Genomic DNA, 24,327 nt, shown 5'->3' with positions numbered 1-24,327 from the left:
ACGAAATTTCTGGGTTATATTCATACTGAGAAGCTTCGAGAGTTATGGCAAACTTGCTTCGATGCATCGGATTCCAGCTACTGGACCACCAGGGCACCATTCAAAATTACACTGCACTCCTTGCACATAAGTAGCCCTGGAGACTAAATTTCCCAATTCCGACGAAATTTCTCGGTTATATTCGCACTGGGGACCTCCGAGAGTTATAGCAAACTTGCTTTAATGCATCGGATTCCAGCTGCTGGACCGCCAGGGAACCGTTCATGATTCAGCTTCAGCCTTTTTACATAGGTAGCCTTGCAGACTTAAGTTCATAATCGCGACGAAAATTCTGGGTTATACTCACACTGGGAAGCTTCGAGAGTTATAGTAAACTTGCTTTGATGCATCGGATTCCAGCTACTGCTCCACCAGGATAGCATCCATGATTCAACTGCACCCCTTGGACATTACTAGCCTTGGAGACCAGAGTTCCCAATAGCGACGAAATTTCTGGGTTATATTCATACTGGGAAGCTTCGAGAGTTATAGCAAACTTGCTTTGATGCATCGGATTCCAGCTACTGGACCACCAGGGCACCATTCATGATTCAGATGCAGCCCTTGCACATAATTAGCCTTGGAGACTAAAGTTCCCAATCGCGACGAAATTTCTGGTTTATATTCACACTGGGAACCTTCGAGAGTTATCGTAAACTTGCATTAATGTATCGGATTCCAGCTACTGGACCACCACGGCACCATTCACGATTCAACTCCAGCCCTTGCACATAAGTAGTCTTGGAGACTAAAATTTTCATTCACGACGAAATTTCTGAGTTATATTCACATTCGGAAGCTTCGGGAGTTATAGTAAACCTGCTTTGATGCATCGGATTCCAGGTACTCGACCGCTAGGGAACCGTTCATGATTCAAATGCAGCCTTTGCACATACGTAGCTTTGAAGACTAAAGTTCCCAATCGCGGCAAAATTTCTGGGGTATATTCACACTGGGAAGCTTCGAGAGTTATAGTAAACCCACTTTGATGCATCGGATTCCAGCTACTGGACCACCAGGGAACCATGCATGATCCAACTGCAGCCCTTGCACATAAGTAGCCCTGGAGACTGAAGTTCCCAATCGCGACGAAATTTCTGGGTTATATTCACACTGGGAAGCTTCCAGAGTCATAGTAAACTTGCTTTGATGCATCGGATTCCAACTACTGGACCACCAGTCCACCATTAACTATTCAGCTGCCGCCATGGCAAATAGGTAGCCTTGGAAACTATAAAGTTCCCAACTACGACGAAATGTCGGGGTTACATTCACATTTGGAATCTTCGAGAGTTATAGTAAACCCACTTTGATGCATCGGATTCCACCTACTGGACCTCGAGGGCACCATTCATGATCCACCTGCAGCCCGTGCACATAAGAAGCCTTGGAGCCTAAGTTCCCAATCGCGACTAAATTTCTGGGTTATTTTCACACTGGGAAGCTTCGAGACTTATAGTAAACTTGCTTTCACGCATCGGATTCCAGCTGCTTGACCAGCAGGGCACCATTCATGATTCAGCTGCAGCCCTTGCACATAAGTAGCCTTGGAGACTAAAGTTCCCAATCGCGACGAAATTTTTGGGGTATACTTACACTGGGAAGCTTCGAGAGCTATAGTAAACTTGCTTTGATGCATCGGATTCCAGCTACTGGACCACCAGGGCACCATTCATGACTCAACTGCCGCCCTTGCACATAAGTAGCCTTGGAGACTAAATTTCCCAATTCCGACGAAATTTCTCGGTTATATTCACACTGGGAACCTCCGAGAGTTATAGCAAACTTGCTTTAATGCATCCGATACCAGCTACTGGACCACCAGGGCACCTATCATGATTCAACTGCAGCCCTTGCACATAAGTAGGCTTGGAAACTAAAGTTCCCAATCGTGACGAAATGTCTGGGATAAATTCACACTGGGATGCTTCTAGAGTTATAGTAAACTTGCTTTGACGCATCGTATTCCAGCTACTGGACCAGCAGGGCACCATTAATGATTCAGCTGCAGCCCTTGCACATACGTACACTTGGACACTAAAGTTCCCAATAGCGACGAAATTTCTGGGTTATATTTACACTGGGAAGCTCGAGAGTTATAGTAAATTTGCTTTGATGCATCGGATTCCAGCTACTGGACCTCCAGGGCATCACTCATGAAACAACTACCGCCCCTGCACATAAGTAGCCTTGGTGACTAATGTTCCCAATCGCGACGAAATTTCTGGGTTATATTCACACTGGGAAGCTTCGAGAGTTCTCGTGAACTTGCTTTAAGGCATCGAATTCCAGCTACTGGACCACCAGGGCACCATTCATGATTCAACTGAAGCCCTTGCACACAAGTTGCCTTGGAGACTGAAGTTCCCATTCACGACGAAATTTCTGGGCTATATTCACACTGGGAATCTTCGAGAGTTGTAGTAAACTTGCTTTGATGCATCTGATTCCAGCTTCTGGACCGCCAGGGAACCGTTCATTATTCAGCTTCAGCCTTTTTACATAGGTAGCCTTGCAGACTAAAGTTCACAATCGCGACGAAAATTCTGGGTTATACTCACACTGGGAAGCTTCGAGAGTTATAGTAAACTTGCTTTGATGCATCGGATTCCAGCTACTGCTCCACCAGGATAGCATCCATGATTCAACTGCACCCCTTGGACATTACTATCCTTGGAGACCAGAGTTCCCAATAGCGACGAAATTTCTGGGTTATATTCATACTGGGAAGCTTCGAGAGTTATAGCAAACTTGCTTTGATGCATCGGATTCCAGCTACTGGACCACCAGGGCACCATTCATGATTCAGATGCAGCCCTTGCACATAATTAGCCTTGGAGACTAAAGTTCCCAATCGCGACGAAATTTCTGGTTTATATTCACACTGGGAACCTTCGAGAGTTATCGTAAACTTGCATTAATGTATCGGATTCCAGCTACTGGACCACCACGCCACCATTCATGATTCAACTGCAGCCCTTGCACATAAGTAGTCTTGGAGACTAAAATTTTCATTCACGACGAAATTTCTGAGTTATATTCACATTCGGAAGCTTCGGGAGTTATAGTAAACCTGCTTTGATGCATCGGATTCCAGGTACTCGACCGCTAGGGAACCGTTCATGATTCAAATGCAGCCTTTGCACATACGTAGCTTTGAAGACTAAAGTTCCCAATCGCGGCAAAATTTCTGGGGTATAATCACACTGGGAAGCTTCGAGAGTTATAGTAAACCCACTTTGATGCATCGGATTCCAGCTACTGGACCACCAGGGAACCATGCATGATCCAACTGCAGCCCTTGCACATAAGTAGCCCTGGAGACTGAAGTTCCCAATCGCGACGAAATTTCTGGGTTATATTCACACTGGGAAGCTTCCAGAGTCATAGTAAACTTGCTTTGATGCATCGGATTCCAACTACTGGACCACCAGTCCACCATTAACTATTCAGCTGCCGCCATGGCAAATAGGTAGCCTTGGAAACTATAAAGTTCCCAACTACGACGAAATGTCGGGGTTACATTCACATTTGGAATCTTCGAGAGTTATAGTAAACCCACTTTGATGCATCGGATTCCACCTACTGGACCTCGAGGGCACCATTCATGATCCACCTGCAGCCCTTGCACATAAGAAGCCTTGGAGCCTAAGTTCCCAATCGCGACTAAATTTCTGGGTTATTTTCACACTGGGAAGCTTCGAGAGTTATAGTAAACTTGCTTTCACGCATCGGATTCCAGCTGCTTGACCAGCAGGGCACCATTCATGATTCAGCTGCAGCCCTTGCACATAAGTAGCCTTGGAGACTAAAGTTCCCAATCGCGACGAAATTTTTGGGGTATACTTACACTGGGAAGCTTCGAGAGCTATAGTAAACTTGCTTTGATGCATCGGATTCCAGCTACTGGACCACCAGGGCACCATTCATGACTCAACTGCCGCCCTTGCACATAAGTAGCCTTGGAGACTAAATTTCCCAATTCCGACGAAATTTCTCGGTTATATTCGCACTGGGAACCTCCGAGAGTTATAGCAAACTTGCTTTAATGCATCGGATTCCAGCTACTGGACCACCAGGGCACCATTCACGATTCAACTGAAGCCGTTGCACACAAGTGGCCTTGGAGACTAAAGTTCCCATTCGCGACGAAATTTCTGGGCTATATTCACACTGGGAAGCTTCGAGAGATGTAGTAAACTTGCTTTGATGCATCTGATTCCAGCTCCTGGACCGCCTGGGAACCGTTCATGATAGGGCTGCAGCCCTTGCACATAACTAGCCTTCGGGACTAAAGTTCCCAATCGTGACGAAATTTCTGGGATAAATTCATACTGGGATGCTTCGAGAGTTATAGTAAACTTGCTCTAACGCATCGGATTCGAGCTACTGGACCAGCAGGGCACCATTCATGATTCAGCCGCAGCCCTTGCACATAAGTACCCTTGGACACTAAAGTTCCCAATAGCGACGAAATTTCTGGGTTATATTTACACTGGGAACCTCGAGACTTATAGTAAACTTGCATTGATGCATCGGATTCCAGCTACTGGACCACCAGGGCATCATACATGAATCAACTTCCGCCCCTGCACATAAGTAGCCTTGGTGACTAATGTTCCCAATCGGGACGAATATTCTGGGTTATACTCACACTGGGAAGCTTCGAGAGTTATAGTAAACTTGCTTTGATATATCGGATTCCAGCAACTGCTACACCAGGTTAGCATCCATGATTCAACTGCACCCCTTGGACATTACTAGCCTTGGAGACCAAAGTTCCCAATCGCGACGAAATTTCTGGGTTATATTCACACTGAGAAGCTTCGAGAGTTATAGCAAACATGCTTTGATGCATCGGATTCCAACTACTGGATCACCAAGGCACCATTCATGATTCAACTGCAGCCCTTGCACATAAGTAGCCTTGGAAACTAAAGTTCCCAATCGTGACGAAATTTATTGGTTATATTCACACTGGGAAGCTTCGAGAGTTATAGCAAACTTGCTTTGAAGCATTGGTTCCAGCTACTGGACCACCACGGCACCATTCATGATTCAACAGCTGCCCTTGCACATAAGTAGCCTTGGAAACTAATGTTCCCAATCGTGACGAAATTTATGGGTTATATTCATACTGGGAACCTTCGAGAGTTATAGTAAACTTTCTTTGATGCATCGGATTCCAGCTACTGGACCACCAGGGCACCATTCATAATTCAGCTGCAGCCCCTGCACATAATTAGCCTTGGAGACTAAAGTACCCAATCGCGACGAAATTTCTGGTTTACATTCACACTGGGAACCTTCGAGAGTTATCGTAAACTTGCATTAATGCATCGGATTCCAGCTACGGGACCACCACGGCACCATTCATGATTCAACTGCACCCCTTGCACATAAGTAGCCTTGGAGGCTAAAGTTTTCATTCGCGACGAAATTTCTGAGTTATATTCACATTCGGAAGCTTCGAGAGTTATAGTAAACTTGCTTTGATGCATCGGATTCCAGGTACTCGACCGCTAGGGAACCGTTCATGATTAAAATGCTGCCTTTGCACATACGTAGCTTTGGAGACTAAAGTTCCCAATCGCGGCGAAATTTCTGGGGTATATTCACACTGGGAAGCTTCGAGAGTTATAGAAAACTAGCTTTGATGCATCGGATTCCAACTGCTGGACCCCCAGGGCACCATTCATGATTCAGCTGCCGACATGGCACATAAGTAGCCTTGGAGACTAAAGTTCCCAACCGCAACGACATTTCTGGGTTACATTCACATTTGGAAGCTTCGAGAGTTATTGTAAACTTGCTTTGATGCATCGGATTCCAACTACTGGACCACCAGGATAACATGCAACGATTCAACTGCACCCTTTGCACATAAGTAGCCTTGGAGACTAAAGTTCCCGATCCCGACGAAATTTCTTGGTTATATTCTCACTGAGAACCTTCGAGAGTTATAGAAAACTAACTTTGATGCATCGGATCCCAGCTTCTGGACCACCAGGGCACCATTCATGATTCAACTCCAGCCCATTTACATAAGTAGCCTTGGAGAATTAAATTCCCAATCGCGCCGTAATTTCTGGGTTATATTCACACTGGGAAGCTTCCAGAGTCATAGTAATATTGCTTTGATGCATCGGATTCCAACTGCTGGACCCCCAGGCCACCATTCATGATTCAGCTGCCGCCATGGCTCATAAGTAGCCTTGGAGACTAAAGTTCTCAACCGCAACGACATTTCTGGCTTACATTCACATTTGGAAGCTTCGAGAGTTATTGTAAACTTGCTTTGATGCATCGGATTCCAGGGCACCATTCATGTTTCAACTGCAGCCCTAGCACATAAGTAGCCTTGGAGACTGCAGATCCCAATCGCGAAGAAATTTCTGGGTTATATTCACACTGGGAAGCTTCCAGAGTCATAGTAAACTTGCTTTGATGCATCGGATTCCAACTAATACACCACCAGTCCACCATTAATTATTCAGCTGCCGCCATGGCAAATAGGTAGCCTTAAAACTAAAGTTCCCAACTACGACGAAATGTCGGGGTTACATTCACATTTGGAAACTTCGAGAGTTATAGTAAACCCACTTTGATGCATCGGATTCCAGCATCTGGACCTCCAGGGCACCATTCATGATCCAACTGCAGCCCTTGCACATAAGTAGCCTTGGAGACTAAACTACCCAATCGCGACGAAATTTCTGGGTTATTTTCACACTGGGAAGCTTCGTGAGTTATAGTAAACTTGCTTTGACGCATCGGATTCCAGCTGCTTGACCAGCAGGGCACCATTCATGATTCAGCTGCAGCCGTTGCACATAAGTAGCCTTGGAGACTGAAGTTCCCAATCGCGAAGAAATTTCTGGGTTATATTCACACTGGGAAGCTTCGAGAGTTATAGTAAACCCACTTCGATTCATCGGATTCCAGCTACTGGACCACCAGGGCACCATTCATTATCCAACTGCAGCCCTTGCACATAAGTAGCCTTGGAGACTGAAGTTCCCAATCGCGAAGAAATTTCTGGGTTATATTCACACTGGGAAGCTTCCAGAGTCATAGTAAACTTGCTTTGATGCATCGGATTCCAACTAATACACCACCAGTCCACCATTAATTATTCAGCTGCCGCCATGGCAAATAGGTAGCCTTAAAACTAAAGTTCCCAACTACGACGAAATGTCGGGGTTACATTCACATTTGGAAACTTCGAGAGTTATAGTAAACCCACTTTGATGCATCGGATTCCAGCATCTGGACCTCCAGGGCACCATTCATGATCCAACTGCAGCCCTTGCACATAAGTAGCCTTGGAGACTAAACTACCCAATCGCGACGAAATTTCTGGGTTATTTTCACACTGGGAAGCTTCGTGAGTTATAGTAAACTTGCTTTGACGCATCGGATTCCAGCTGCTTGACCAGCAGGGCACCATTCATGATTCAGCTGCAGCCGTTGCACATAAGTAGCCTTGGAGACTGAAGTTCCCAATCGCGAAGAAATTTCTGGGTTATATTCACACTGGGAAGCTTCCAGAGTCATAGTAAACTTGCTTTGATGCATCGGATTCCAACTAATGGACCACCAGTCCACCATTAATTATTCAGCTGCCGCCATGGCAAATAGGTAGCCTTGGAAACTAAAGTTCCCAACTACGACGAAATGTCGGGGTTACATTCACATTTGGAAACTTCGAGAGTTATAGTAAACCCACTTTGATGCATCGGATTCCAGCATCTGGACCTCCAGGGCACCATTCATGATCCAACTGCTGCCCTTGCACATAAGTAGCCTTGGAGACTAAACTTCCAAATCGCGACGAAATTTCTGGGTTATTTTCACACTGGGAAGCTTCGAGAGTTATAGTAAACTTCCTTTGACGCATCGGATTCCAGCTGCTTGACCAGCAGGGCACCATTCATGATTCAGCTGCAGCCCTTGCACATAAGTAGCCTTGGAGACTGAAGTTCCCAATCGCGAAGAAATTTCTGGGATATATTCACACTGGGAAGCTTCCAGAGTCATAGTAAACTTGATTTGATGCATCGGATTCCAACTAATGGACCACCAGTCCACCATTAATTATTCAGCTGCCGCCATGGCAAATAGGTAGCCTTGGAAACTAAGGTTCCCAACTACGACGAAATGTCGGGGATACATTCACATTTGGAAACTTCGAGAGTTATAGTAAACCCACTTTGATGCATCGGATTCCAGCATCAGGACCTCTAGGGCACCATTCATGATCCAACTGCAGCCCTTGCACATAAGTAGCCTTGGAGACTAAAGTTCCCAACCGCGACGAAATTTCTGGGTTATTTTCACACTGGGAAGCTTCGAGAGTTATAGTAAACTTGCTTTGACGCATCGGATTCCAGCTGCTTGACCAGCAGGGCACCATTCATGATCCAACTGCAGCCCTTGCGCATAAGTAGCCTTGAAGACTGAAGTTCCCAATCGCGAAGAAATTTCTGGGTTATATTCACACTGGGAAGCTTCCAGAGTCATAGTAAACTTGCTTTGATGCATCGGATTCCAACTAATGGACCACCAGTCCACCATTCATTATTCAGCTGCCGCCATGGCAAATAGGTAGCTTTGGAAACTAAAGTTCCCAACTACGACGAAATGTCGGGGTTACATTGACATTTGGAAACTTCGAGAGTTATAGTAAACCCACTTTGATGCATCGGATTCCAGCATCTGGACCTCCAGGGTACCATTCATGATCCAACTGCAGCCCTTGCACATAAGTAGCCTTGGAGACTACAGTTCCCAATCGCGACGAAATTTTTGCGGTATATTTACACTGGGAAGCTTCGAGGGTTATAGTAAACTTGCTTTGATGCATCGGCTTCCAGCTACTGGACCACCTAAATAGCATGCATGATTCAACTGCAGACCTTGCACATAAGTAGCCTTGGAGACAAAGGTACCCAATCGCGACGAAAATTCTCGGTTATATTCACACTGGGAAGCTTCGAGAGTTATAGCAAACTTGCTTTGATGCATCGGATTCCAGCTACTGGACCGCCGGGGCGCCATTTATGATTCAACTGCAGCCCTTGCACATAAGTAGCCTTGGTGACTAAAGTTCCAAGTCGCGACGAAATTTCTGGGTTATATTCACACTGGGAAGCTTCGACGGTTGTGGTAATTTTGCTTTGACTCATCGGATCCTGCTACTGGACCACTTGGACAGCATCCATGATTCAATTGCCGCCCTTGCACATAAGTAGCCTTGGTGCATAAAGTTCCCAATTCCGACGAAATTTCTCGGTTATATTCACTCTGGGAACCTCCGAGAGTCATAGTAAACTTGCTTTGATGCATCGGTTTCCACCTACTGGACCACCAGGGCACCATTCATGATTCAACTGCAGCCTTTGCACATAGCTAGCCTTGGGGACTAAAGTTCCCAATCGTGACGAAATTTCTGGGTTAATTTCATACTGGGATGCTTCGAGAGTTATAGTAAACTTGCTTTGACGCATCGGATCCAGCTACTGGACCACTTGGACAGCATCCGTGATTCAATTGCAGCCCTTGCACACAAGTTGCCTTTGAGACTAAAGTTCCCATTCGCGACGAAATTTCTATGGCTATATTCACACTGGGAAGCTTCGAGAGTTATTTTAAACTTGCTTTGATGCATCTGATTCCAGCTCCTGGACCACCAGGGAACCGTTCATTATTCAGTTGCAGCCCTTACACATAACTAGCCTTCGGGACTAAAGTTCCCAATCGTGACGAAATTTCTGGGATAAATTCACACTAGGATGCTTCGAGAGTTATAGTAAACTTGCTTTGACGCATCGGATTCCAGCTACTGGACCACCAGGGCACCATTCACGATTAAACTGCAGCCCTAGCACATAACTAGCCTTGGAGACTGCAGATCCCAATCGCGACGAAATATCTGGGGTATATTCACACTGGGAAGCTTCGAGAGTTATAGTAAACCCACTTTGATGCATCGTATTCCAGCTACTGGACCACCAGGGCACCATTCATGATCCTACTGCAGCCCTTGACCATAAGTAGCCTTGGAGACTGAAGTTCCCAATCGCGACGAAATTTCTGGGTTATATTCACACTGGGAAGCTTCGAGAGTTATAGTAGACTTGCTTTGACGCATCGGATTCCAGCTCCTGGACCAGTAGGGCACCATTCATGATTCAACTGCAGCCCTTGCACATAATTAGCCCTGGAGACTAAAGTTCCCAATCGCGACGAAATTTCTGGTTTATATTCACACTGGGAACCTTCGAGAGTTATCGTAAACTTGCATTAATGCATCGGATTGCAGATACTGGACCACCACGGCACCATTCATGATTCAACTGCAGCCCTTGCTCATAAGTAGCCTTGGAGACTGAAGTTTTCATTCGCGACGAAATTTCTGAGTTATATTCACATTCGGAAGCTTCGAGAGTTATAGTCAACTTGCTTTGCTGCATAGGATTCAAGGTGCTCGACCGCTAGGGAACCGTTCATGATTCAAATGCAGCCTTTGCACATAAGTAGCCTTGGAAACTAAAGTTCCCAATCGTGACGAAATGTATGGGCTATATTAACACTGGGAATCTTCGAGAGTTATTGCAAACTTGCTTTGAAGCATCGGCTCCAGCTACTGGACCACCACGGCACCATTCATGATTCAACATCTGCCCTTGCACATAAGTAGCCTTGGTGACTAATGTTCCCAATCGTGACGAAATTTATGGGTTATATTCATACTGGGAACCTTCGAGAGTTATAGTAAACTTTCTTTGATGCATCGGATTCAAGCTACTGGACCACCAGGGCACCATTCATGATTCAGCTGCAGCCCCTGCACATAATTAGCCTTGGAGACTAAAGTACCCAATCGCGACGAAATTTCTGGTTTATATTCACACTGGGAACCTTCGAGAGTTATCCTAAACTTGCATTAATGCATCGGATTCCAGCTACGGGACCACCAGGGCACCATTCATGATTCAACTGCAGCCCTTGCACATAAGTAGCCTTGGAGGCTAAAGTTTTCATTCGCGACGAAATTTCTGAGTTATATTCACATTCGGAAGCTTCGAGAGTTATAGTAAACTTGCACTGATGCACCGGATTCCAGGTACTCGACCGCTAGGGAACCGTTCATGATTCAAATGCTGCCTTTGCACATACGTAGCTTGGGAGACTAAAGTTCCCAATCGCGGCGAAATTTCTGGGGTGTATTCACACTGGGAAGATTCGAGAGTTATAGTAAACTTGCTTTGATGCATCGGATTCCAACTACTGGACCACCAGAATAACATGCAACGGTTCAACTGCACCCTTTGCACATAAGTAGCCTTGGAGACTAAAGTTCCCAATCCCGACGAAATTTCTTGGTTATATTCTCACTGAGAACCTTCGAGAGTTATAGAAAACTAACTTTGATGCATCGGATCCCAGCTTCTGCACCACCAGGGCACCATTCATGATTCAACTCCAGCCCATTTACATAAGTAGCCTTGGAGAATTAAGTTCCCAATCCCGACGTAATTTCTGGGTTATATTCACACTGGGAAGCTTCCAGAGTCATAGTAATATTGCTTTGATGCATCGGATTCCAACTGCTGGACCCCCAGGCCACCATTCATGATTCAGCTGCCGCCATGGCACATAAGTAGCCTTGGAGACTAAAGTTCTCAACCGCAACGACATTTCTGGCTTACATTCACTTTTGGAAGCTTCGAGAGTTATTGTAAACTTGCTTTGATGCATCGTATTCCAGCTACTGGACCACCAGGGCACCATTCATGATTCAACTGCAGCCCTAGCACATAAGTAGCCTTGGAGACTGCAGATCCCAATCGCGACGAAATTTCTGGGGTATATTCACACTGGGAAGCTTCGAGAGTTATAGTAAACCCACTTTGATGCATCGGATTCCAGCTACTGGACCACCAGGGCACCATTCATGATCCAACTGCAGCCCTTGCACATAAGTAGCCTTGGAGACTGAAGTTCGCAATCGCGAAGAAATTTCTGGGTTATATTCGCACTGGGAAGCTTCCAGAGTCATAGTAAACTTGCTTTGATGCATCGGATTCCAACTAATGGACCACCAGTCCACCATTAATTATTCAGCTGCCGCCATGGCAAATAGGTAGCCTTGGAAACTAAAGTTCCTAACTACGACGAAATGTCGGGGTTACATTCACACTTGGAAACTTCGAGAGTTATAGTAAACCCACTTTGATGCATCGGAGTCCAGCATCTGGACCTCCAGGGCACCATTCATGATCCAACTGCAGCCCTTGCACATAAGTAGCCTTGGAGACTAAAGTTCCCAATCGCGACGAAATTTCTGGGTTATTTTCACACTGGGAAGCTTCAAGAGTTATAGTAAACTTGCTTTGACGCATCGGATTCCAGCTGCTTGACCAGCAGGGCACCATTCATGATTCAGCTGCAGCCCTTGCACATAAGTAGCCTTGGAGACTGAAGTTCCCAATCGCGAAGAAATTTCTGGGTTATATTCACACTGGGAAGCTTCCAGAGTCATAGTAAACTTGCTTTGATGCATCGGATTCCAACTAATGGACCACCAGTCCACCATTAATTATACAGCTGCCGCCATGGCAAATAGGTAGCCTTGGAAACAAAAGTTCCCAACTACGACGAAATGTCGGGGTTACATTCACATTTGGAAACTTCGAGAGTTATAGTAAACCCACTTTGATGCATCGGATTCCAGCATCTGGACCTCCAGGGCACCATTCATGATCCAACTGCAGCCCTTGCACATAAGTAGCCTTGGAGACTAAACTTCCCAATCGCGACGAAATTTCTGGGTTATTTTCACACTGGGAAGCTTCGAGAGTTATAGTAAACTTGCTTTGACGCATCGGATTCCAGCTGCTTGACCAGCAGGGCACCATTCATGATTCAGCTGCAGCCCTTGCACATAAGTAGCCTTGGAGACCGAAGTTCCCAATCGCGAAGAAATTTCTGGGTTATATTCACACTGGGAAGCTTCCAGAGTCATAGTAAACTTGATTTGATGCATCGGATTCCAACTAATGGACCACCAGTCCACCATTAATTATTCAGCTGCCGCCATGGCAAATAGGTAGCCTTGGAAACTAAGGTTCCCAACTACGACGAAATGTCGGGGTTACATTCACATTTGGAAACTTCGAGACTTATAGTAAACCCACTTTGATGCATCGGATTCCAGCATCTGGACCTCCAGGGCACCATTCATGATCCAACTGCAGCCCTTGCACATAAGTAGCCTTGGAGACTAAAGTTCCCAATCGCGACGAAATTTCTGGGTTATTTTCACACTGGGAAGCTTCGAGAGTTATAGCAAACTTGCTTTGACGCATCGGATTCCAGCTGCTTGACCAGCAGGGCACCATTCATGATCCAACTGCAGCCCTTGCACATAAGTAGCCTTGAAGACTGAAGTTCCCAATCGCGAAGAAATTTCTGGGTTATATTCACACTGGGAAGCTTCCAGAGTCATAGTAAACTTGCTTTGATGCATCGGATTCCAACTAATGGACCACCAGTCCACCATTCATTATTCAGCTGCCGCCATGGCAAATAGGTAGCTTTGGAAACTAAAGTTCCCAACTACGACGAAATGTCGGGGTTACATTGACATTTGGAAACTTCGAGAGTTATAGTAAACCCACTTTGATGCATCGGATTCCAGCATCTGGACCTCCAGGGCACCATTCATGATCCAACTGCAGCCCTTGCACATAAGTAGCCTTGGAGACTACAGTTCCCAATCGCGACGAAATTTTTGCGGTATATTTTCACTGGGAAGCTTCGAGGGTTATAGTAAACTTGCTTTGATGCATCGGCTTCCAGCTACTGGACCACCAAAATAGCATGCATGATTCAACTGCAGACCTTGCACATAAGTAGCCTTGGAGACAAAGGTACCCAATCGCGACGAAAATTCTCGGTTATATTCACACTGGGAAGCTTCGAGAGTTATAGCAAACTTGCTTTGATGCATCGGATTCCAGCTACTGGACCGCCGGGGCGCCATTTATGATTCAACTGCAGCCCTTGCACATAAGTAGCCTTGGTGACTAAAGTTCCAAGTCGCGACGAAATTTCTGGGTTATATTCACACTGGGAAGCTTCGACGGTTGTGGTAATTTTGCTTTGACTCATCGGATCCTGCTACTGGACCTTGGACAGCATCCATGATTCAATTGCCGCCCTTGCACATAAGTAGCCTTGGTGCATAAAGTTCCCAATTCCGACGAAATTTCTCGGTTATATTCACTCTGGGAACCTCCGAGAGTCATAGTAAACTTGCTTTGATGCATCGGTTTCCACCTACTGGACCACCAGGGCACCATTCATGATTCAACTGCAGCCTTTGCACATAGCTAGCCTTGGGGACTAAAGTTCCCAATCGTGACGAAATTTCTGGGTTAATTTCATACTGGGATGCTTCGAGAGTTATAGTAAACTTGCTTTGACGCATCGGACCCAGCTACTGGACCACTTGGACAGCATCCGTGATTCAATTGCAGCCCTTGCACACAAGTTGCCTTTGAGACTAAAGTTCCCATTCGCGACGAAATTTCTATGGCTATATTCACACTGGGAAGCTTCGAGAGTTATTTTAAACTTGCTTTGATGCATCTGATTCCAGCTCCTGGACCACCAGGGAACCGTTCATTATTCTGTTGCAGCCCTTACACATAACTAGCCTTCGGGACTAAAGTTCCCAATCGTGACGAAATTTCTGGGATAAATTCACTCTAGGATGCTTCGAGAGTTATAGTAAACTTGCTTTGACGCATCGGATTCCAGCTACTGGACCACCAGGGCACCATTCACGATTAAACTGCAGCCCTAGCACATAACTAGCCTTGGAGACTGCAGATCCCAATCGCGACGAAATATCTGGGGTATATTCACACTGGGAAGCTTCGAGAGTTATAGTAAACCCACTTTGATGCATCGTATTCCAGCTACTGGACCACCAGGGCACCATTCATGATCCTACTGCAGCCCTTGACCATAAGTAGCCTTGGAGACTGAAGTTCCCAATCGCGACGAAATTTCTGGGTTATATTCACACTGGGAAGCTTCGAGAGTTATAGTAGACTTGCTTTGACGCATCGGATTCCAGCTCCTGGACCAGTAGGGCACCATTCATGATTCAACTGCAGCCCTTGCACATAATTAGCCCTGGAGACTAAAGTTCCCAATCGCGACGAAATTTCTGGTTTATATTCACACTGGGAACCTTCGAGAGTTATCGTAAACTTGCATTAATGCATCGGATTGCAGATACTGGACCACCACGGCACCATTCATGATTCAACTGCAGCCCTTGCTCATAAGTAGCCTTGGAGACTGAAGTTTTCATTCGCGACGAAATTTCTGAGTTATATTCACATTCGGAAGCTTCGAGAGTTATAGTCAACTTGCTTTGCTGCATAGGATTCAAGGTGCTCGACCGCTAGGGAACCGTTCATGATTCAAATGCAGCCTTTGCACATAAGTAGCCTTGGAAACTAAAGTTCCCAATCGTGACGAAATGTATGGGTTATATTCACACTGGGAATCTTCGAGAGTTATTGCAAACTTGCTTTGAAGCATCGGCTCCAGCTACTGGACCACCACGGCACCATTCATGATTCAACATCTGCCCTTGCACATAAGTAGCCTTGGAAACTAATGTTCCCAATCGTGACGAAATTTATGGGTTATATTCATACTGGGAACCTTCGAGAGTTATAGTAAACTTTCTTTGATGCATCGGATTCAAGCTACTGGACCACCAGGGCACCATTCATGATTCAGCTGCAGCCCCTGCACATAATTAGCCTTGGAGACTAAAGTACCCAATCGCGACGAAATTTCTGGTTTATATTCACACTGGGAACCTTCGAGAGTTATCCTAAACTTGCATTAATGCATCGGATTCCAGCTACGGGACCACCAGGGCACCATTCATGATTCAACTGCAGCCCTTGCACATAAGTAGCCTTGGAGGCTAAAGTTTTCATTCGCGACGAAATTTCTGAGTTATATTCACATTCGGAAGCTACGAGAGTTATAGTAAACTTGCACTGATGCACCGGATTCCAGGTACTCGACCGCTAGGGAACCGTTCATGATTCAAATGCTGCCTTTGCACATACGTAGCTTGGGAGACTAAAGATCCCAATCGCGGCGAAATTTCTGGGGTGTATTCACACTGGGAAGATTCGAGAGTTATAGTAAACTTGCTTTGATGCATCGGATTCCAACTACTGGACCACCAGGATATCATGCAACGGTTCAACTGCACCCTTTGCACATAAGTAGCCTTGGAGACTAAAGTTCCCAATCCCGACGAAATTTCTTGGTTATATTCTCACTGAGAACCTTCGAGAGTTATAGAAAACTAACTTTGATGCATCGGATCCCAGCTTCTGGACCACCAGGGCACCATTCATGATTCAACTCCAGCCCATTTACATAAGTAGCCTTGGAGAATTAAGTTCCCAATCCCGACGTAATTTCTGGGTTATATTCACACTGGGAAGCTTCCAGAGTCATAGTAATATTGCTTTGATGCATCGGATTCCAACTGCTGGACCCCCAGGCCACCATTCATGATTCAGCTGCCGCCATGGCACATAAGTAGCCTTGGAGACTAAAGTTCTCAACCGCAACGACATTTCTGGGTTACATTCACTTTTGGAAGCTTCGAGAGTTATTGTAAACTTGCTTTGATGCATCGTATTCCAGCTACTGGACCACCAGGGCACCATTCATGATTCAACTGCAGCCCTAGCACATAAGTAGCCTTGGAGACTGCAGATCCCAATCGCGACGAAATTTCTGGGGTATATTCACACTGGGAAGCTTCGAGAGTTATAGTAAACCCACTTTGATGCATCGGATTCCAGCTACTGGACCACCAGGGCACCATTCATGATCCAACTGCAGCCCTTGCACATAAGTAGCCTTGGAGACTGAAGTTCCCAATCGCGAAGAAATTTCTGGGTTATATTCGCACTGGGAAGCTTCCAGAGTCATAGTAAACTTGCTTTGATGCATCGGATTCCAACTAATGGACCACCAGTCCACCATTAATTATTCAGCTGCCGCCATGGCAAATAGGTAGCCTTGGAAACTAAAGTTCCTAACTACGACGAAATGTCGGGGTTACATTCACACTTGGAAACTTCGAGAGTTATAGTAAACCCACTTTGATGCATCGGAGTCCAGCATCTGGACCTCCAGGGCACCATTCATGATCCAACTGCAGCCCTTGCACATAAGTAGCCTTGGAGACTAAAGTTCCCAATCGCGACGAAATTTCTGGGTTATTTTCACACTGGGAAGCTTCAAGAGTTATAGTAAACTTGCTTTGACGCATCGGATTCCAGCTGCTTGACCAGCAGGGCACCATTCATGATTCAGCTGCAGCCCTTGCACATAAGTAGCCTTGGAGACTGAAGTTCCCAATCGCGAAGAAATTTCTGGGTTATATTCACACTGGGAAGCTTCCAGAGTCATAGTAAACTTGCTTTGATGCATCGGATTCCAACTAATGGACCACCAGTCCACCATTAATTATACAGCTGCCGCCATGGCAAATAGGTAGCCTTGGAAACAAAAGTTCCCAACTACGACGAAATGTCGGGGTTACATTCACATTTGGAAACTTCGAGAGTTATAGTAAACCCACTTTGATGCATCGGATTCCAGCATCTGGACCTCCAGGGCACCATTCATGATCCAACTGCAGCCCTTGCACATAAGTAGCCTTGGACACTAAACTTCCCAATCGCGACGAAATTTCTGGGTTATTTTCACACTGGGAAGCTTCGAGAGTTATAGTAAACTTGCTTTGACGCATCGGATTCCAGCTGCTTGACCAGCAGGGCACCATTCATGATTCAGCTGCAGCCCTTGCACATAAGTAGCCTTGGAGACTGAAGTTCCCAATCGCGAAGAAATTTCTGGGTTATATTCACACTGGGAAGCTTCCAGAGTCATAGTAAACTTGATCTGATGCATCGGATTCCAACTAATGGACCACCAGTCCACCATTAATTATTCAGCTGCCGCCATGGCAAATAGGTAGCCTTGGAAACTAAGGTTCCCAACTACGACGAAATGTCGGGGTTACATTCACATTTGGAAACTTCGAGAGTTATAGTAAACCCACTTTGATGCATCGGATTCCAGCATCTGGACCTCCAGGGCACCATTCATGATCCAACTGCAGCCCTTGCACATAAGTAGCCTTGGAAACTAAAGTTCCCAATCGCGACGAAATTTCTGGGTTATTTTCACACTGGGAAGCTTCGAGAGTTATAGTAAACTTGCTTTGACGCATCGGATTCCAGCTGCTTCACCAGCAGGGCACCATTCATGATCCAACTGCAGCCCTTGCACATAAGTAGCCTTGGAGACTGAAGTTCCCAATCGCGAAGAAATTTCTGGGTTATATTCACACTGGGAAGCTTCCAGAGTCATAGTAAACTTGCTTTGATGCATCGGATTCCAACTAATGGACTACCAGTCCACCATTCATTATTCAGCTGCCGCCATGGCAAATAGGTAGCGTTGGAAACTAAAGTTCCCAACTACGACGAAATGTCGGGGTTACATTGACATTTGGAAACTTCGAGAGTTATAGTAAACCCACTTTGATGCATCGGATTCCAGCATCTGGACCTCCAGGGCACCATTCATGATCCACCTGCAGCCCTTGCACATAAGTAGCCTTGGAGACTAAAGTTCCCAATCGCAACGAAATTTTTGCTGTATATTTACACTGGGAAGCTTCGAGGATTATAGTAAACTTGCTCTGATGCATCGGATTCCAGCTACTGGCCCACCAAAATAGCATGCATGATTCAACTGCAGACCTTGCACATAAGTAGCCTTGGAGACAAAGGTACCCAATCGCGACGAAAATTCTCGGTTATATTCACACTGGGAAGCTTCGAGAGTTATAGAAAACTTGCTTTGATGCATCGGATTCCAGCTACTGGACCGCCGGGGCGCCATTTATGATTCAACTGCAGCCCTTGCACATAAGTAGCCTTGGTGACTAAAGTTCCAAGTCGCGACGAAATTTCTGGGTTATATTCACACTGGGAAGCTTCGACGGTTGTGGTAATTTTGCTTTGACGCATCGGATCCTGCTACTGGACCACTTGGACAGCATCTATGATTCAATTGCCGCCCTTGCACATAAGTAGCCTTGGTACATAAAGTTCCCAATTCCGACGACATTTCTCGGTTATATTCACTCTGGGAACCTCCGAGAGTTATAGTAAACTTGCTTTGATGCATCGGTTTCCACCTACTGGACCACCAGGGCACCATTCATGATTCAACTGCAGCCCTTGCACATAATTAGCCTTGGGGACTAAAGTTCCCAATCGTGACGAAATTTCTGGGTTAATTTCATACTGGGATGCTTCGAGAGTTATAGTAAACTTGCTTTGACGCATCGGATCCAGCTACTGGACCACTTGGACAGCATCCGTGATTCAATTGCAGCCCTTGCACACAAGTTGCCTTTGAGACTAAAGTTCCCATTCGCGACGGTACCATTTATGATTCAACTGCAGCCCTTGCACATAAGTAGCATTGGAGACTAAAGTCCCCATTTGCGACGAAATTTCTGGGGTGTATTCACACTGGGAAGCTTCAAGAGTTATACTAAACTTGCGTTGATGCATCGGATTCCCGCTACTGGAACCGCAGGGCACCATTCATGATTCAACTGCAGCCCTTCCACAAAAGTGGCCTTGGAGACTAAAGTTCCGAAACGCGACGAAATTTCTGGGGTATATTCACACTGGGAATCTTCTAGAGTTATCGTAAACTTGCATTGATGCATCGGATCCCAGCTACTGGCCCACCAGGGCACCATTCATGATTCAACTGCAGCCCTTGCACATAAGTAGCCTAGGATACAAAAGTTCCCAATCGCGACGAAATTTTTGGGTTATATTCACACTGGGAAACTTCGAGAGGTATAGTAAACGTGCTTTGATGCATCGGATTCCAGCGACTGGACCACCAGGGAACCGTTCATGATTCAACTGCAGCCTTTGCACATAAGTATACTTCCAGATTAAAGTTCCCAATCCCGACGAAATTTCTGGGATGTTTTCACACTGGGAAGCTTCGAGAGTTATTGTAAACTTGCTTTGATCCATCGGATTCCAGCTACTGGACCACCAGGGATCCATTTATGATTCAACTGCAGCCGTTGCACATAATTAGCCTTAGAGACTAAAGTTCTCAATCGCGACGAAATTTCTGTGTTATTTTCACACTGGGAAGCTTCGAGAGTTATAGTAAACTTGCTTTGACGCATCTGATTCCAGCTACTGGCCCACCAGGGCACCATTCATGATTCAACTGCAGCCCTTGCACATAAGTAGCCTTGGAAACACAAGTTCCCAATCGCGACGAAATTTTTGGGTTATATTCACACTGGAAACTTCGAGAGTAATAGTAAATTTGCTTTGATGCATCGGATTCCTGCTACTCGACCACCAAGGCACCATTCATGACACAACTGCAGCCCTTGCACATAAGTAGCAGTGGATACTATTGTTCAAAATCTCGACGAAATATCTGGGTTATATTCACACTGGGAAGCTTCGAGAGTTATAGTAAACTTACTATGATGCATCGGATTCCAGCTACTGGACCACCTGGACACCATTCATGATTCAACTGCATCCCTTGCATATAAGTAGCCTTGTAGACCAAAGATACCAATCGCGACGAAATTTCTGGGTTATACTCACACTAGAAAGCTTCGAGAGTTATAGTAAACTTGCTTTGATGCATCGGATTATAGCTAATGGACTACCAGGGCACCATTCATGATTTAACTGCCGCCCTTAGACATAAGTAGCCTTGGATACTAAACCTCCCAATCGTGACGAAATTTCTGGGTTATATTCACACTGGGGAGCTTCGAGAGCTATAGTAAACCTGCTTTCATGCGTCGGATTCCTGCTACTGGATCACCAGGGCACCTTTCATGATTCAACTGCAGCCCTTGCACATAGGTTGCCTTGGAGACTCAAGTTCCCATTCGCGACACAATTTCTGGGTTATACTCACACTGGAAAGCTTCGAGAGATATAGTAAACTTGCTTTGATGCATCGGATTCCAGCTACAGGGCCACTAGGGCACCATTCATGATTCAAGTGCAACCTTTGCACATAAGTAGCCTTGGAGACAAAAGTTCCCAATCGCGACGATATGTCTGGGTTATATTCACACTGGGTAGCTTCGAGAGTAATAGCAACCTTAGTTTGACGTATCACGTCCACCTACTGGAACACCGGGACAGCATCCATGATTCAATTGCAGCCCTTGCACATAAGTAGCCTTGGAGACTAAAGTTGCGAATCGCGGCGAAATTTCTGAGATATTCTCACACTGGGAAGCATCAAGAGTTATACTAAAATTGCTTTGATTCATCGGATTCCCGCTACTGGACCCGCAGGGCACAATTCATGTTCCAACCGCATCCCTTGCACATAAGTAGCCTTGGAGAGTAATGTTCCCAATCGCGACGAAATTTCTGAGATATTTTCACACTGGGAAGCATCAAGAGTTATACTAAACTTGCTTTGATTCATCGGATTCCCCCTACTGGACCCGCACGGCACCATTCATGATTCAACTGCAGCCCTTGCACATAAGTAGCCTTGGAGACTAAAGTTCCCAAACGAGACGAAATTTCTGGGGTATATTCACACTGGGAATCTTCTAGAGTAATCGTAAACTGGCATTGATGCTTCGGATTCCAGCTACTGGCCCACCAGGGCACTATTCATGATTCAACTGCAGCCCTTGCACATATGTAGCATTAGATACAAAAGTTCCCAATCGCGTCGAAATTTTTGGGTTATATTCACACGGGGGAAACTTCGAGAGTCATAGTAAACTTGGTTTGATGCATCGGATACCAGCTACTGGACCACCAGGTCTCCATTCATGATTCATCTGCAGCCCTTCCACATAAGTAGCATTGGAGACTATAGTTCCCAATCGCGACGAAATTTCTGCGTTATATTCACACTGGGAAGCTTCGAGAGTTATAGTAAACTTGCTTTGACGCATCGGATTCCAGCTACTGGACCAGCAAGGCACCATTCATGATTCAACTGCATCCCTTGCACATAAGTAACCTTGGAGACTAAAGATCCCAATCGCGACGAAATTTCTGGGTTATACTTACCCAGGGAAGCTTCGAGACTTATAGTAAACTTGCTTTGATCCATCGGAGTACAGCTACTGGACCACCAGGGCACCATTCATGATTCAACTGCAGCCCTTACACATAAGTAGCAAATTGAGACTATAGTTCCAAATCGCGACGAAATTTCTGGGTTATACTTACACTGGGAAGCTTCGAGAGTTATTGTAAACGTGCTTTGATGCATCGGATTCCAGCTACTGGACCGCTAGGGAACCGTTCATGATTCAACTGCAGCCTTTGCACATAAGTATACTTGCAGACTAAAGTTCCCAATCGCGACGAAATTTATGGGTTATACTCACACTGGGAAGCTTCGAGAGATATAGTAAACTTGCTTTGATGCATCGGATTCCAGCCACTGGCCACCCGGGGCACCATTCATGATTCAACTGCAGCTCTTGCACGTACGTAGCCTTGGAGACTAAATTTCCCAATTCCGACGAAATTTCTGAGGTATATTAACACTGGGAAGCTTCGAGAGTTGTAGTACACTTGTTTTTGATGCATCGATTTCCAGCTACTCTACCGCCAGGGAACCGTTCATGATTCAACTGCAGCCTTTGCACATAAGTAGCCTTGGAGACTAAAGTTCCCGATGGCAACGAAATTTCTGGGTTATACTCACACTGGGAAGCTTTGAGAGTTATAGTAAACTAGCTTTGATACATCGGATTCCAGCTACTGGACGACCAGGATAACATACATGATTCGACTGCTCCCCTTACACATACGTAGCCTTGGAGGCCAAGGTACCCAATCGAGACGAAATTTCTGGGTTATATTCACCATATGAAACTTCGAGAATTGTTGTAATCTTGCTTTGACGCATCGGATCCTGCTACTGTACAACCAGTATAGCATCCATGAATCGGTTGCATACCATGCACATAAGTAGCCTTGCAGAGTAAACTTCCCAATCGCGACACAATGTCTGGGTTATATTCACACTGGGAAGCTTCGGGAGTTATAGTAAACTTGCTTTGATGCATCGGATTCCAGATACTGGACCACCAGGTTAGCATGCATGATTCAACTGCACCCCTTGCACATAGGTTGCCTTGGAGACTAAAGATCCCAGTCGCGACGAAATTCCTGTGTAATATTCACACTGGGAAGCTTCGAGAGTTATAGTAAACTTGCTTTGATGCATCGGATTCCAGCTACTGGACCAACAGGGCACCATTCATGATTCAACTGATGCCGTTGCACATAAGTAGCCTTGGAGACTAAAGTTCCCAATCGCGGCGAAATTTTTGGGTTATATTCACACTGGGAAACTTCGAGAGTTATAGTAAACCTGCTTTGATACATCGGATTCCAGCTACTGGACCGCCAGGGCACCATTCAAAGTTACACTGCACTCCTTGCACATAAGTAGCCCTGGAGACTAAATTTCCCAATTCCGACGAAATTTCTCGGTTATATTCACACTGGGATCCTCCGAGAGTTATAACAAACTTGCTTTAATTCATCGGATACCAGCTACTGGACCACCAGGGCACCATTCATGATTCAACTGAAGCCCTTGCACACAAATTGCTTTTGAGACTAAAGTTCCCATTCGCGACGAAATTTCTATGGCTATATACACACTGGGAAGCTTCGAGAGTTATAGTAAACACACTTTGATGCATCGGATTCCAGCTACTAGTCCACCACGGTACCATTCATGATTCAACTGCAGCCCTTGCACATAAGTAGCCTTGGAGACTAAAGTTCAAATTCGCGACGAAGTTTCTGAAATATATTCACAATCGGAAGCTTCGAGAGTTCTAGTAAACTTACTTTGATGCATTGGATTCCAGCTACTGGACCGACAGGGAACCGTTCATGATTCAACTGCAGCCTTTGCACATACGTAGCTTTGGAGACTAAAGTTCCCAATCGCGGCGAACTTTCTGGGTTATATTCACACTGCGAAGCTTCGAGAGTTATAGTAAACTAGCTTTGATGCATCGGATTCCAACTACTGGACCGCCAGGATAACATGCATGATTCAACTGCACCCCTAGCACAC

Source organism: Schistocerca nitens, chromosome 1, assembly GCF_023898315.1.
Source record: "Schistocerca nitens isolate TAMUIC-IGC-003100 chromosome 1, iqSchNite1.1, whole genome shotgun sequence".
Lineage (NCBI taxonomy): Eukaryota > Metazoa > Arthropoda > Insecta > Orthoptera > Acrididae > Schistocerca > Schistocerca nitens.
The sequence above is the reverse complement of the archived record's forward strand: the minus strand, read 5'-3'. Positions refer to the sequence as shown.